Here is a 17,319-nt window from a genome sequence, read left to right as displayed (position 1 = left end):
TAATACAATTTTTTTTTTATTACTTAATGCAATTACTCAAAAAAATTTGATAAGTGATTTTTTACTAATTATATATATATATATATATATATATATATATATATATATATATATATATATATATATATATATATATATATATATATATATATATATATATATATTATTGTTATTACTATCATTATAAATATTATTATTATTACTCAATACTATTGGATTATACTATTTGTTGTACACCTAAATATATTTTTAACTGGAATATGTTTAATAATTTTTATTACTAATCATTTAAGCGATTCATAACATGCATTATAAAATTGATGTAAATTTTAAAACCGCCAGATGGAATGCAAAAAACGACCAGACCACCATACAAAAAACGCTATCATAAAACCACCAGGCAATAACCGCTATCATAAAATAAAATTCTGTTTTAAAAAATAAAAATGAAAGAGTGTATGTTTTGTTTAAATTTATTAAGTATTTTTTTATAGTTCTTTGTACTAAAATAACAAGCTATGGTAGATATTCCGTTCATATACGTTTAGAGCATTTATTTCCTTTAGTAACAGTTCAGTTCAACGGTTCAGCACTTTCGGATCTATTTGCGCCCAAAACTAATTAACTTGCTTGTTTTTATTTTAAATAAATAATTTTTAGGAAAGATGAATGATTGTTTGCCCATAAAATATTACAATAGTTAATATGACTATGTATAAATGAATAGTATAAACTTTTTAAACATACTTTATTCAATAAATGTTTTGTCATGTACTTAATCCCCAGAGCCTTTTAAACTTTATTCTCGACTAACTTTATTTTTCCAATTTAAATGGTCAAAATTTATTCTAAGTATTTTCGTTGAAAAAATTTTTATTTTAATATTGTTAATTGTTAGTTTTGGTAGTTTAAGTGAAAGGTTTTCAACAAAAATTAACAAAAAGTGTTCTAATTTGACACCGATGTAGAATAAAATACCATTAAAGCTATATTTGAAAATTAAAAAAGAATCTTTTTTAAAACGTTATTCAAATTATTATTAGATATTCTATGTAATTTTATATATATTTTTTAGATATTCTAAGTAATTTTATATATATTTTTTAGATATTCTAAGTAATTATATATATATTTTTTAGATATTCTAAGTAATTATATATATATTTTTTAGATATTCTAAGTAATTATATATATATTTTTTAGATATTCTAAGTAATTTTATATATATTTTTTAGATATTCTAAGTAATTTTATATATATTTTTTAGATATTCTAAGTAATTATATATATATTTTTTAGATATTCTAAGTAATTTTATATATATTTTTTAGATATTCTAAGTAATTTTATATATATTTTTTAGATATTCTAAGTAATTATATATATATTTTTTAGATATTCTAAGTAATTATACTCTTCTAGGGATCACTTTCAACCAACGTTTAAGAAAAAGTTCCAAAAACGAATATCTAAACCTGAAACCTGGGGAAGTAATAAAAAAAAAAAAAAAGCATACCGAGCTGGTAAAAATTATACAAGTCGAAGAAGAAAACAAGTACCGAATAAGATCATTTAAACAAAAATAAAATTATGAAAGGCAAACATACACCTAACAGTGATGCCAACTCAGTTAGGGATCACATAAAATCTTTTCCAACAGTTGAGTTACATTATTCGTGTAAGTACCAATAGAAAATACCTTGAGTCACACCTTAATATTTCAAAAATGCATAATCTTTATAAAAATAAATGTATAAACCAGAGCCAGTAAAAATATCTATGTACTACCATATTATCTCCACCGAATTCAATCTTGGTTTTCACATTCCCAAAAAGGATAGATGCAACCTTTGTGAGAAGTTTAAAGTTGCTGAAAACATTGATACTATGTCTGAAAAATTAAGAGAAAACTTTGAAAGAAATCAAGTTTTTAAAAAAGAAATGAGAAATAAACGTGCTGAAGAAAAAATAAATAAAAATCTTCCGGCTTTACTTTTTGACCTTCAAAATATTATTTTGACTCCGCATGCAGAAATTAGTTCCCTTTTTTCTCTGAAAATGCTAAGCGTGTATAATTTGACAGCTTATTTTTCCACAACCAAAAAAGTGTACTGTGCATTATGGACTGAATCAATGGCGGGAAGAAGCGGCGATGATCTTGCCAGAGCCTTTTGCAAAATTTTGAATGTGGCAAACGACGTAAGTGACTTAATTACTTTTCTGACTCCTGCGTTCCTCAAAATCGGAATATTATATTATCAAATGCTGTGTTATATTTTTTAAGAAACAATCCTAAAATTAACTCAATCGCTATGAAATATTCCCTTCCAGGTCATTCATGCATCCAAGAAGTGAATCATGCCCATAGTGAAATTGAAAAACTCATGAGGAAAACTGATTTTTATAGTCCAATTGGATTGATAAAGATGTTGAAACAAGTTAACAGAAAAGATCCTTATTGCCCAGAGGGCACAGTACGTTTTTAAAACGTTCTTTGGACGTTTTTATTAGATTTAAACCTTATAAAAACGTCTAAAAAACGTTTTGAAAACGTTTTAAAAACGTTTTAAAAACGTTTTAAAAACGTTTTGAAAACGTACCGTGCCCACTGGGTGTATTATTCAAATGAAACCACATGACTTCAAGAATTATTCAGTACCAGCAAAGCTGTTTAACTACAAGTCAGTTCCTTTTTCTAACGCTGCTGTTCTAAAACTTACTCAAACATCTCACATTATACATTTTAAATCTAGCCATGATCGCAATGAACCTATGAACTGTGCAAATGTCAAGTTCAATGAAAAACATAACATAGAGAATGCAGCAACAAGTCCATCAACTTCCACTGTTTTAAATGTTAAAAAAGATTCAAAATTGTACAAAGGAACTTGCAGACTTAAAAAAAAGGATATTAAAGCTGGATTTCCGTTTATGCCTTTCGAGGACAGAGGTTACTATTAAGTGGTTCTTCATCTATAAAATAAACATGAAAATTTTTAAGGGCTGTCCTTAATGTAATGGTTTTAAAATGTTCCAAAAAAATGTAGTACAAAAAAAAAAAATGAGTCAACAAAATGTTGTTACCTTGTTTTGTGATTAAAACAATAATCTAATTTATAAAAATAAGTTTTTTATTATATTATTGTTTCAGTAACAAAATTTTAAAGTAACAAACATGTTTCTAACTACCGTTAAACAGCAGTTAGAACCTTGTCATAGTGAGAATATGATTATTTCACTATGACAATGTTCTTACTGCATTTTGTAGGAATTAATTTTTCTATGAAGAATGAAACGTTTTTTAATAAAAAATAGTAATGCTTATAGCAAATGCTTATGTTATGATTACAAAATATTATCGTTGGATTTTAATAATTTTTTAATGGTAGGAACATAGCAATTTTTAACATTGGTTTACTTAAAACTACTCGCGGATCAGTTAGAACCTTGTCAAACCAAAGTGACGAAATTTCAAATATTGAGGACTTTTTTTTTGTGTGTGTGTCTCTTTTTGGCAAAAAATACATACGTCATCCCCCATGGGAGACCTCTTTGGGACGGCCCAGTTTATGGTGCTAATTTAGTTTAATAACTTTTAAAAGGGACTAACAAAATCTATTATTAAAATCCATAAGTACTATATGACGCCTTAATTTAGGTTTGAATTGAGGAAATGCTTTTTCTTTAATATCATAATATGCTGAAGCTTTTTTTCCCACAAAATAGGCTCTTGTTACTGCATAGAATAAGAATGTAACTTTAGATAACATTTTTTAATAACAAAATTGTTTTCTGATAACTTGGTGGGATATTTATTGCTTATTTCGCCAAAACAAGGATAAAATATTGTTGAAGACAGTCCATGCTTTATTTTATACATAAACTGTAAAACAAGGTATATTTTGATTTTGAACATATTTAATGCATTAAGTTTACGTTGACTCACAAAGCACAATTCTTGTTGCTCCAAATACGATTCTACAAGAATATTTTTGTTTAGAATAAATTTTAATATTTCAATTGAAATAAGTTTTAAATTTTTATCTTAGCGTCACTGGTGCTTGCTTATACAGTATTGCCGTAAGTTAAATAACTATGAATAAAGGAAATATATTAACTTTTTAAAGACCCATCATCTAATAATGGTTTTACTTTATACGTCATTGCAATATTTATTGAAAGTTTTCTTTCAAGAGTGCTTATATGATTGAAAATTTTATATCTTATATGATAAAAATTGTCGCTTCAAGTAACACCTAAAAAGTTTGCAGATGTTTGTCTAGTAATATTTATATCATTAATTTCAAGATTGGGTAATTTTAAAGGAAGGTTTTCGATTCTAGTTGGTTTGTGAAACACAATAAGTTTAGATTTGTGTTAAGTGAGAATCTATTACAAATACACCATTCGTTTACTTTTTTTTACTTCTTCGATAACTACTTTAAAGAGGATTTTAATATCTCTATGAGAATAGAACAGATTGGAGTCATCTGCAAACAAAATAAAATTTATAAGTTATAAGGTAAGAGTAAGGTAAAATTTATAAGTTATAAGGTAAGAGATAGATCATTTATATAAAGACAAAACAGTAACCGTTCCAAGATTAAGCCTTGAGGAACTCCACACTGAATCAAACGCGACCAATAAAGCAAATAAACAACTTGGATTGATAAAACACTCTTTTTTAATATTTACATAAACCTCATCTTGAGTGTGGTGCAGTAATAAAGGACCCTTTTAGAAAAAATAAAATTGATAAAATCAAAGAAATGCAACATAAAGCTACAAAAATGGAGGTTTATCGTATGAAAAAAAGAATTTATTATCTAAAAATTATTTTAAATATTATTAAATATTTTAATAAAAGACATGAAACTAATGAACATATATCAAATAAATATTTACAAACTCTTATACTTTATGCATTACTAACAACCTCAGATAAAAGTATACTAACAGATAAATATACTAACAACCTCAAATATAACATCAACCTCATAAAAGTAAATTTAATAAAAATTTAAAAGAGAAGCATTTTTTAGGAACAAATGTACATGGTCAATGAAAACAATGTGCATGGTCAATTCTAAAAAAAAAAATGAGGGGAGCAAATATTTAAAAATTGCCAATAAAAGAAGGTCCTCATAACTAAAAATCTGCTAAATGAAATGTGTCAAATGTCGACTAGCCGACTATACTTAATCACTCCCTGTTCCTAAATATATACTTTACTTTTCTCACATATTCTATCACGTTTTTTTATGTACCATATACATTTTATATTTTGGATAACTGCACTAAACAGCATGGAAATTTGAATATACTAAAAATTGTGACCTTATTTTTTAAATTTTTACTATATGAAAGCAGTTTTGTGCTACTATTTAAATTATTAACATTATAAAATATTTTATAGTCTTATATAATGAATCCTAACCTTCTACGAACAAGGCACCATGTTATAAAAAGCATTGTAATGACAAAGAAAAATGAAACAGGTATGATTACCAAGTTCAATATCTGTTTTTTTGTCAGCGCCATTAAAAACCTAAAAAAGGAAATACCAATATTTATCTATTTATCTATCTATCTATATATACATATATATATACATATATATATATATATATATATATATATATATATATATATATATATATATATATGTATATATATATATATGTATATATATATATATATATATATATATATATATATATATATATATATATATATATACACATGTATGTATGTATATATATAATATATGTATGTATACATACAATATATATATATATTTATATATAATATATATACATATATATATATATATATATATATATATATATATATATATATATATATATATATATATATACATGTATGTATGTATACATGTATGTATGTATACATGTATGTATGTATACATGTATGTATGTATACATGTATGAATGTATAATTGTATGCATTTTTTTTTTGTTTTGGTTTGTTTTGTTCTTATTATTTCATTTTAAATAAGAATTTCATTACAATATTTAAATAAAAATAATTATATAATATATATATACAATGATCTTTATTAAAAAATAAAAGAAAGCAATATACATGTATGTATGTATGAACATATGTATGTATGTATGTATGCATGTATGTATATATGTATGTATGTATGTATATATGTATGTATGTATGTAATGTTATAATACATAGTAGTACTTATGTCAAAATCGATTTTTCAATTACTTTGTAATACATAGTAGTACTTATGTCATGTATGTATGTTAGGGTGGAGCTTATTTTAGCGAAAAAAATGTTTTTTAATTTTTATGGTCCTACCCTTTTTAGTTGTTTCTTTCAAGTAGAAAACACTACCATAAAAATTTCAGCAAAAAATATTTATATATAGCTCAAGTGCTCCAAAGTTAAGAAAGTTCTGAAAAATTTGACAGATTAAGAATAAATTAACGATTATTTTCATTTCTTGATCACAGTAATCATTATATATTCTAGATTTTGACAATCATTGATTAAACATAAACAAGTTAAATAAGTTTATTAATTTTACAAACTATATTTTTAAGATAATACAACTTCATGTCGTACGAGTATTGTGTAAAATACGCAGTTATTGTCATGTTATACAATATAACATTTTTGATTAAAAATATGAACTTTAAAATTAATTAACAATAACTCTTGAGTTTAAATGTTCTACTCTTTTGCTGGCTTCTTTGCCAAAGTTTGCTTTCGGCTGTCTGGGTATGCTCGACGATGTTCTTCCACAACGTGTAGTAGAAACTGGAGCTGGGATTCATCGCGAGTGATAAGTCCACTATAATTCTGGATTAGTGCAACTCCTCGTTCTGCATGATCGTTTACCACTTTCAAAAATTTTACCATCTCTGTTGCTTGTTTGAAATCGTCACGTTCATTCCATAATTCAGGATCAACATTTAGAAATCCATCTGGTAGTTCCATCATTGAAAAGAATTTCACAGATTTGGCAGTTACAAAATCTTCCAAATTCTTGTTTTTTAATACATCCATTGGAACACTAAGCCTTTTGGTATGATCTTGTTCCAAATCTTCGTTCTGCATGGCACTCGCCATAAGTCGTTTTGTGGTTGAACTGACCTGATCATCAAAAAATGCTAAACCCACAAGTTCAGGCAGCAAATACCATAAATGATTGGATAGCTTGATTGATGTAGCTTTTTCAGTTGCTGCATGGATGGTCGAGATTTCATAAACATCAAATTGCTGTATGGATCATTTGCAGTTAGTGGGGCTGTGATCCATATTTACAGGTAGACACGAACCGTGAATACACAAACATCACATAATCCCAGTTGTTTTGTCAGTGTTAATTTGAGTTGATGTCTGAACATCCAGATTTTTAAACTGAAAATCACCTTCGGCATCCAACGTGCATGATGCATGGCTCCGGGGCTCATAAACCGAATTCCTTTTTCAGGTACGGCACCGAGAAAGATAATAACGAATTTCAAAAACTCCCTGTAGTCATCTTTAGGGTGACTTTGTTGAAGATTCTTGTTACAAAATTCGATTGCTCGGATGCTATTGGTTATATTCCAACCTTCAAATGCCCCGAAAATGGCAGAGGATTAAGCATATAAAGGAATAGAATGGGAGGGTAGGACAATCAAAATTTGAAACTTAAAAAACAAGCTCCACCCTAATGTGTGTATGTATGTATGTATGTATGTATGTATGTATGTATGTATGTATGTATGTATGTATGTATGTATGTATGTATGTATGTATGTATGTATGTATGTATGTATGTATTTATGTATGTATGTATGTATGTATGTATGTATGTATGTATGTATGTATGTATGTATGTATGTATGTATGTATGTATGTATGTATGTATTTATGTATGTATGTATGTATGTATGTATGTATGTATGTATGTATGTATGTATGTATGTATGTATGTATGAATGTATGTATGTATATATTAGAGTTATAAAATAAAAATAAATTAAAATTTTCAAATGAGCAAATAATCTAGTGATGAGCTTTTATATTCCAAAAAAAATGACAATAAATTAAAGTACATCCATTTAAAAAACTTATGCACCAAATAAACAATAGTTTATAAGGTTGCAAAATAAAAGTGATGTCAGTAGCATTGGTTTTATTGAGTGTTTGTTCCACTGATTATTAATTTTAAACTTGTATTTATGTAAAATAATGTGGCTGTAAAATAATTTATGTTAATTAATGCGGCCGTTAATGACTTTGATTGTAAATGTTTTAAAAACAAGTTTTTTATTTTAAATACCTTAATCAAATGCTCTGCTGCCTCGAAGGATACAATTTTTAGGCAATAGCTCGGAGAAGTCAACTCCGACTTAGAACACCCCCTGCCTCGTGGCTCTTGGTTGAGTAAAGGCTAGAGATGGTGTCTTGATAAAAATACTCATCTTGGGCAGATGTTAAGTGCATCCGGCTACTGTCTTGTATAGAGCCTCCTAAGCAAAGACTTAAAGGGTAAACAGATTCTATCTGTTGACCAGCCTCGCACCCCTTTCTCATCTATTAGGCTTACGCATATGCAATTATAGTACATTGCTTCCAGTTTAGGCTGTTGAATGCTGGATCTTCGTGACGCAATGCATGGTTCTTGCTTGTGTCTCTGTTTTTATGACTAGGCAACTCATTCTATTATCTCCTAATGAGAGTACAGTAAAACTCAGTTTTAAAGTTGTAAGACTGGCTGTTAGTAAGGTTTCCTAAACTCTGTGGTAGCTCTGAGAAAGGCTGATTTCATCAACAGCTGAAAAATATCAAAGTAATAACAGTGCTGTGTTGAGCATGGATGGTGTCCCTGTTTTTACTTTTGGTGTGCATTTGTCACATTTGGAGCCCTTTGTTCTGGCTTAGATTTTGTTAATAGTAATGAGGCAATTGCTTGGGCTATTAAACAGGTTACTGAGTACTATCTATGAGTCAAGTACTTTAACAAATTTAAAAATAACAAAAGTGCCAAAAACTATAAAACACAAAAAAACATCATCATCACCAAGTTCTCTAAACCTATCATTCACTAATATTCGTGGTCTTCGAAGTAACTTTTCTTCAGTTGAGTCTTATCTCTTGCAAAGTTCACCAGACCTACTTGATCTTTGAGTGACTAATTTGAGTTTGACTGTCTCATCTTGTGATCTTAGGGTTGATGGCTATCTTCCTTTAATTCGTAAAGACTCCAATAGTCACATGCTTGGCCTAAGCATTTACATTCTTAAGAACTCACCCATTTGTCGTGAAACTGGGTTTGAATCTACAGACTATTATTTCATGTGCTTTCGTTTAGCACCACTTTACTCTATCGTCAGTTATTTCTCATCAAATTGACGAAGCCCTCTGTCTTTATTCATTATCCAGTATTATTGTTTTTGGTGACTTTAATTCTTATCACACTGAATGGCTTGGCTCTAGTGTCAGTGACTGTTTAGGCGTTAAAGCCCACAACTTTTGCCTTTTCTAACTCGCTTTCCAGACAGCCCGAATCATTTACCTTCTTTACTCGACTTATGTCTTGTTTCTGTTCCTAGTCAGTGCTCAGTTTCTCCACATTTACCCTTAGGTACTTCTGATCACGGTTTCTCTCTAAAACTATTATCTCATTCTTCTTCATCATCTGAATCTCCCTATCATCGTACCTCTCACAAATACCTTAAAGCTGACTGGGACTCTTTCCGTGATTTTCTTTTTGATGCCCTTGTGTAGAAATCTTTCGTCTTCCTGTTAACAAATTTGCTTCTTACATAACTTCGTGGATTTAAGTTGGCATAAAATCTTTTATTCCATTTCGACGATTCCAGGTTAAGCATTACTTTTCTCAATGGTTTTCTCCACATTGTGCTGCAGCAATTTCCAATTGGAACCGTTCTTCTATATCTATCAGTAAAACAGTTCTCCAGAAAACAGACGTCTGTTTATTACTGCTAGGAACCATTGTAAAATGATTTTGCCTAACGTCAAAACCAGCTATTCTCAAGTCATGAAATCTTATGACAAAAGTTAGGCATCTAATAAATTAGGCTCTCGTGACTTCTGGAGAAATTTTAATAGTTTCAATAATAAGGTTAAATCTGTTATTCCACCTCTCTTTTATGGTTCAGACTTTGTCGCCTCACCGAAAGACAAAGCTGAATTGTTTGCTAAAACATTTTCATCAATATCATCTCTTGACTCCACAAGTTGCGTTCTACCTGATTTAGTCGTCAAACAAGTTGATCCATTTCTTGACATTCATATCACTCCATTTTGTGGAAATATCTCTAAGATTATGAAATTCTTTCTTACCTATTGTAGTATAAAAGTTGTCCTCAATGAACAGCACTCTTTTTCATACTTTGTATCTTCAAGGTTTCTCAAGGTTCAATCCTTGGCCCTAAACTCTTTTTAATTTACATTAACGATCTTTCAGAAATTCTTTCATCTAAGGTGGCATTGTTCTCTGATGATACTACTATTTATAAATACCCTTGGAGGGGGTATTTAAGCTTGAAAAGGATCTCACTACTGCTACGGCATGGGGTTTACAGTAGCATATGAGCTTTAATTTGTTAAAACCCAGTTTTTTCAGCTAATTGTTATTGCATTAATTTAGATCTTCCTTTATTTATGAAAGGTACTTGATGAGTCATCTAGCCTTTATTTTCTAGAATTAACTCTTACTTCCGATCTTTCTTGGAAATATATACCAAATCCATTGCAAAATTAGCATCTGCTAATGTTGCATCTTTCTTACTTACTTTTAATTCTATTCTTTGTCTCTATAAATCTCAAATCCGGCCTTGTATGAAATACTCTTTCCATAACTGGGGCAGAACTTCTTATGATGCCCTTTCTCTTTTAGACAAGGGGTAAAAACGCATTGTAAACATAGTCTAGCTTTGTTGCTCTTGCAGCCAACCTCCAACCATTATCAGATCACCGTAATGTTGCTTTTCGTTCTTTTATCTACAAATACTATAATGGACACTGCTCTAAAGAGCTAGCGACTCTTGTATCATCTACTAAAATTTATTCAGCAAAGATGAAAAAAAAAATAATAATAATAAATTGTATAAAACATTACAAATTCAGTTAGTACACAATAGTTAAAATGTCAAGCAAAACTCTACTGCAACCAAAAAACATTCGCATGAAAAAAAGATTTGATTCACTTTGACATTCTGAAATTTTAAAATGTTTTAGTCATTAGATTCTAGCTCAATTCTCATTTGTATATAGACTCAAATTCTTTATATGATGTTTCAACATATATTGCCCGTGGTAAACTTTTAACCAAAAACAGTGCAATTTTTTTAGATATTGTAAAGAAAGTATTTCGTTCTAATAATATGTATATATATTTTTTATATCTTTATTTCTAATACGAAAAGACCATTTAAATTTGAATTGCTCAGACAGTTTTCTTGGTTAGCTTATTTTAGCGAAGAAAATTGAGCTTACTGTCTTCCTTTAACTTTGTTAGGTGCGAATATTTCAAACAAGTCTGTGATATCAAATTTTGTTTTCAAGCCTCATCAAGAATGCAGTAATGCTGTTCGTGATTTTTAAAAACATGAGAAAAGTTGCGTTTTACATGAAACCGTCTAGCTTTTGTTTAGTACATTACTTTCACGTTGCAACTTTAAAATTAATGTTATTGTGGTTGATTTTAATAATTCTCTTTTGAAACTTCTTTCTGATAACCAAAAAAATTAGTTCCAATAATTGAAAGAACAACATTTCTTGGTAGAAATGATCAAGCCTTTCGTGGACATTGTGATGATAGCAAATATCATCCTGATATTGGGGAATTTTTTACATAAAGGTTGGAGTAGGTAACTTCATAGTGCTTTTAAATTTTCGTGTTGATGCTGGCAATCAAATCTTAGCATATCATCTTTCTTTAAGTCCAAAAAAGGCAACCTATTAATCAAAAACTACCCAAAACCAACTTGTCGATTCTTGTTGGAAAACAATTGAGAAAGCTTTAATAAAAAAAAAGTTAAGCATTCGATTTTTTTTCAACTCTTTTTGATATAGCAACAGCTTTAATTTAACTGTTCAAATACAAAGAAAACATCATTTGTTTTAAGATATGTAAATCCAAAACATAAGGTTTGCGAGGGTTTCTTAAGATTTATTGTTTGAAAGACTGGTACAAAATTGATATATATCCCACTAAATGGTATCACACTAAATGGTATTACACTAAATGGTATTACACTAAATGGTACACTATTGCTCTTATTAATGTACTATTAATGAGCTAGATAATAGGTTTCCAGAAAAAGTATGTTTGTTTATAAAGGTCTTGCTGTACTGTCAAGAATACAAGTTAAGAAACCATGTGAGTGAGAGAGAGAGGGAGAGAGAGAGTAGGAAGGAGGAAGGAAGGGGCGGAGATAGAGAATGAGGGAGGGAGGAAGAGTAGGTGGGTTGGTGGGAGAGAGAGGGGGAGAGAGAAAGGTAGAGAGAGAGAGACTATTAACCTATATTTATTTTAAATTAGTTGAACTTCATTAAAAATGTAAAGCAAAAATTATTTTAAAAGAAAAAAAAAAGCAGTTAAAATTTAAAATAAGAAATTCCTATCAAGAAAAGGAAAGAATCTAGAAATGGAGGGTTAACCTTAGCAAAAATTACTAATACTTTAGATAAACTGCTATCAAGAAAAGGATAGAATCCAGAAACAGAGGGTTAACCTTAGGCAACATTTCTTTACTTTACGCGTCTATCAAGAAAAGGAAAGAATCCAGGCAAAATGACAGTAAACGGATAAAGTGCAAAGTCATATGTCTTACCATCTCGTTGGTACACTTTTTATTAAAATTAATGTCTAATTTATAAAAGAAATAGCCAAGGCAACATTTGTAAAATTTTCTGTTAAAATTAGTTATAATACAAAACAAATTTAGTTATTATTCAATGACATAAACAGCAACGCCACTCCTAAAAAGAAGCCTGCCAATGCATGTCCGCCTTACCCTTGCTACGCCTTTTTCTGCCCCTCCTCTTTTTATATTAAAGAAACCGTGGCGCAGTGGTTTGAGCTTTGGTTCAGAATCAAGAGGTTTCTGGTTCGACGCTGGCTTTAGCCCAATAAGCAACATTGGAGAGAGGCGTGAAATTCTTGGTTAAATGCTTCTCCGTAGTGCTCTGTGATAAGACCAATAGATTTTCTTAAAGCACCTTAATAGTTATAATAAAAATAAATTTGAAATAAAAAAAAATTTGATTTAAACCCTAGGTGGAGGGGGGAGGGTTAATACTCAATAAAAAAATTCGCATCACTTATTTAAAATGCTAGATCCGCCCCTGGATTTCGAGAACTTTTGAATAAATATGATTCAGGGAATCTAAAAAAATGATCCTGACAGACTCTACAAATGTTAACACTGGTAACATAAGTGATAAAGAGATTAATGACACATTTTTAAAAGTGTAGGCTTTCATCAACCTCTCTATGTTGGTTGTAAAGTACAAAAATTTCTGCATTAAAAGTTTGAGCTTTATTTGGAGTTAAATCATAGTATTACAGTTATGTCTGGATGATTTTTTTAGGGGTATTATTAATTCACCTGGTCTGTCATATTACTTTTTTGAAGCAAAATATACTTATGACTATTTAACATCGAAATTTGGCAGTAGTGAAAACTATTGAAGGAGAATGAACTGAAATGAAGAAATATCGTGCATTTTTTGATGTATCTGATAAATGTAGTGAAATACTTTTGGAATAAAAAGAAATTTTCCAAAAATAACTTTAAAAATTTAAAAACAAAATTTTAGCTAAGCTAGATAGAACTCCCGGGCAATTTATTAAATACTTTTTTACATACTAATTCCTTCAGACAGATAACACCTTGAGATGACAGTTGAGCTTGTTGCTAAAAAATGGGTAGATATCTGGTTTCAAACTAAATGTTTAACCCTAAAAATTGAAAAGAATGGGAGGAAACCATTAAAAATCATACAAAGGTTATCAATGCATTCACGAAGTTTTGGTGTGATATTCCTTCCCCTATTAATACGCAAAGATCAAACATTTGTCGAACGAGCAATTTTTAGTTAATGTAGACTTAGTTTTTTAAACACTTTGATATTTTATTATTTTTATCAATATAGCTTTATTTACGTGATATTTAGCTTTATTACATGTTATTTTACTTTACATCACCAGTAAAGAATCTTAAAGGATATTTGTTATGTGAATAACAGCCCTCTAGGTGTATTAGTTATGAGAATAACAGCTTTTGGCTCGGGTTTCTAGTGGGTCAGTGCTCACTCCTAATATATATATATATATATATATATATATATATATAATATATATATATATTTTTTTTTTTATTTAGATAAATAAAAACAACTGATTAGCGGGACTTAAAGTTTCATGCTTGAAGGCAATCATCAGCCGTTAATACAAATTAAAAACGTTAACAAAGCGTTACAAAAGCGTAAAAATTACTGTAGAATGACTTAAAAACAAAAATCAATCAATCAATATATTCTGAATTACACGATTTTACAATTCAAGGATTTTTACAAATAGTATAATTACTAATGATGCGTAATTACCTAATAATAATAAATAATAACATAAGAATAAAATAATAACAACTCTATAAATCATAACGTTAACAATAATAATAACATTGATAATAACTATAATAATAAAAATGGTATTAATAACAATAAAAATAATGGTATTAATAAAAATAATGATATTATTAAAAATAAAGGTAATAATAATAATAACAATGGTATATTTAAATATGTATATACTTATCTACATACGCACATACATAAATATACATACGCATTCACACACATATTAACACACAACACACATAATAAACATATACACACATTTGCACACATACATATACCCACACAGGCATACGCACATACACATTCAATCATTGTGCAAGGACGACAAAAAGGCTGTACATAAATGTAAAGATTCTAAAATAAAAAAAAAGATAAAATAAATAAAATATCGAAGAGAGAGTATTTTTAATAAGACTATTAATAGTGATATATTGTTTTTATTGATATTATTATTCTAGTAGCTATCCAAATAGTGTTTTTTTAATTTATTGAGAAAATTATATCAAGAAATTGAGTTTTCAGTTTTAAAAGAATAAGGGAAATTGTTCCAAGCATTGGTGCACTGATGTTTAATTGATTCGCTGCCAAATTTTATTGTCCTAGTATGTTCTACAAAGATATTGTTGCATGAAGAGGATCTTAGGAAGTGAGAATGTTTGTTACATATTTGAAGGTAAAAGTTCTTGAATGAAACTGGAAGTTTATCATGAAGATAATCATACAAATAAACAATTTAAATAAGTAATATTGTCATTAGGCCGAAGAATTTTAGACAATTTATACAGTAGAGAAACATTGTCAAATAGGAAATTTTGAAAGTGAATAATTTTAAGGGCTTTGTATTGAAGTGAAACTAGCTGGTTTAACGGACCTTTTTTTTTTACCCCAAATCTGACACGCATACCTAAGGTGCGATCCAAATATGGCATGATAAATACTGATAAGTGTTTCAAAATTTACAAAATGTCTGATCTTGGCTAACATTCCAACTGATCGGCTAAGCTTAGTCTGTAAGTAAGTTTGATGGTACTTAAAAGAAAGACTCTCATCCAGCCAAACTCCAAGGTACTTCACAGTTTTTGACGAAGTTAATATTTTTCCATTAATGTTAAAAGTGCATTGTTCCTTGTTTTTTTGGTTTTTGGTTTTAAAGAAAACTATTTTAGTTTTTGTAGAGGTTAGTGATAGTTTATTTGCTCTGAGCCAATTAATAACAGAAAATATGGCCTCATTAGTTTTTAACTGCATTTTTTCAAGCGAATCTTCAACAATTAACAGGTTAGTGTCATCGGCGAAATGGTATGTTAAAACATTATTAATGCAGGTGTTTAGTTCGTTGATGTATACAAGGAAAAGCAGAGGTCCCAATATTGATCCTTGTGGGACTCCCGAAATTATAGTTTTGGTTATTAAAGATGTTTCCTTAACTGTAACGTATTGAAGTCTGTTATTTGAGTAGGATTTAAACCATTTAAGTGGAATTTCACGAACACCATAGTATTGTAATTTGGCAAGAAGAACATCGTGATTTACTGTGTCGAATGCTTTTTGCAGGTCATGGAAAACACCACGAACAAACTTATTTTTATCAAGGGCGTTTCTTAAAGTTTCTGTAAAATCAATTAGCGCATGTGTAGTAGAATGATTACGTCTAAATCCGTATTGTAACTTATGAAAGCAATTAAAGGTATCAAAATAGCTGTACAGTCTTTTGTGCATAGTTTTTTCAAATATTTTTCCGATGTTGGATAACAAAGAAATAGGTCTGTAATTAGATGGTTCAAGCTTTGACCCATTTTTGTGAATTGGAATAATGTTAGCAATCTAAAAATTGTCAGGAAAAATTCCTTTTTAAATGAGTTATTAACCATTTGAGAGATTGGTTCAGATATAATTTTTGAAGATAGTTTAAGAATTGAAATGGGAAGACTATTAGGGCCAATACTTTTCCTATCATTCATCACGGAAATAATTGTTTCAATTTCTTCTTTTGTAACAGGTGAAAGGAAAAATGAGTTAAAATTTGGGATTTTTTTTTTTTTTTTAGGTGCCCCAAGAAGTCCTAACGGTCTTGTCACAGAGCACCGCGGAAATGCATTTAACCAGGAAGTTCACGCCTCCTTCCTTACATTGTGCCGCGAAAATATGTCCGGAGCTCGTTTCGATCCTGGATCTCCTAAAGCAAGCGTTCTAACCACTGCGCCACGGCCGCATTTTAAGAAAATCGTTAAATTTATTAATTGAAGGTTCAATTTTTTTCAGAAATATTCACTAATATATTTAAAAAATTATCATTAAATGAATGAGTAATAGTTTTATTATCGATAATTAAGTTGTTGTTGATCGTAAGATTAATAGACTGTTTTTTTGTGAAACTGTTGTTAATATTAATTATTTCTCTAATTCCTTTCCATGTATTTTTCATATTGTGTAAATTATTTTGAAAGAAATTTGAACAAAAGTTTTTTTTACTTGTTTTTAATAAATTACTGATTTTATTTCTGTATGCTTTAAATAAATTAAATGTTCTTTCTTTTATTATAGTTGACGAATGATTGAGAAATTTTCTGTACAGTTTATCTTTTATTTTAATTGACTTCAAAATGCCTTGAGTTATCCAGGCTTACTTTTAGATTTAATTTGTCTTTTTGTAAGAGGTTTTAATGGCGCATGTAT

General features: G+C 29.0%; 1 long non-coding RNA gene across 1 annotated transcript in view; it reads right to left on the bottom strand.

Moving 5' to 3' along the window:
* The window catches only part of LOC124818783 (uncharacterized), a 63,486-nt gene that overhangs the window by 36,790 nt on the left and 9,377 nt on the right, over positions 1 to 17,319 (bottom strand). The window contains exon 2 of the long non-coding RNA XR_010637941.1: positions 5,438 to 5,548. This is a non-coding gene — a long non-coding RNA (uncharacterized LOC124818783). The remainder of the gene's footprint in view (positions 1 to 5,437; positions 5,549 to 17,319) is intronic.

Source organism: Hydra vulgaris, chromosome 04 (assembly GCF_038396675.1).
Source record: "Hydra vulgaris chromosome 04, alternate assembly HydraT2T_AEP".
NCBI lineage: Eukaryota > Metazoa > Cnidaria > Hydrozoa > Anthoathecata > Hydridae > Hydra > Hydra vulgaris.
The sequence above is the reverse complement of the archived record's forward strand: the minus strand, read 5'-3'. Positions and strand labels throughout refer to the sequence as shown.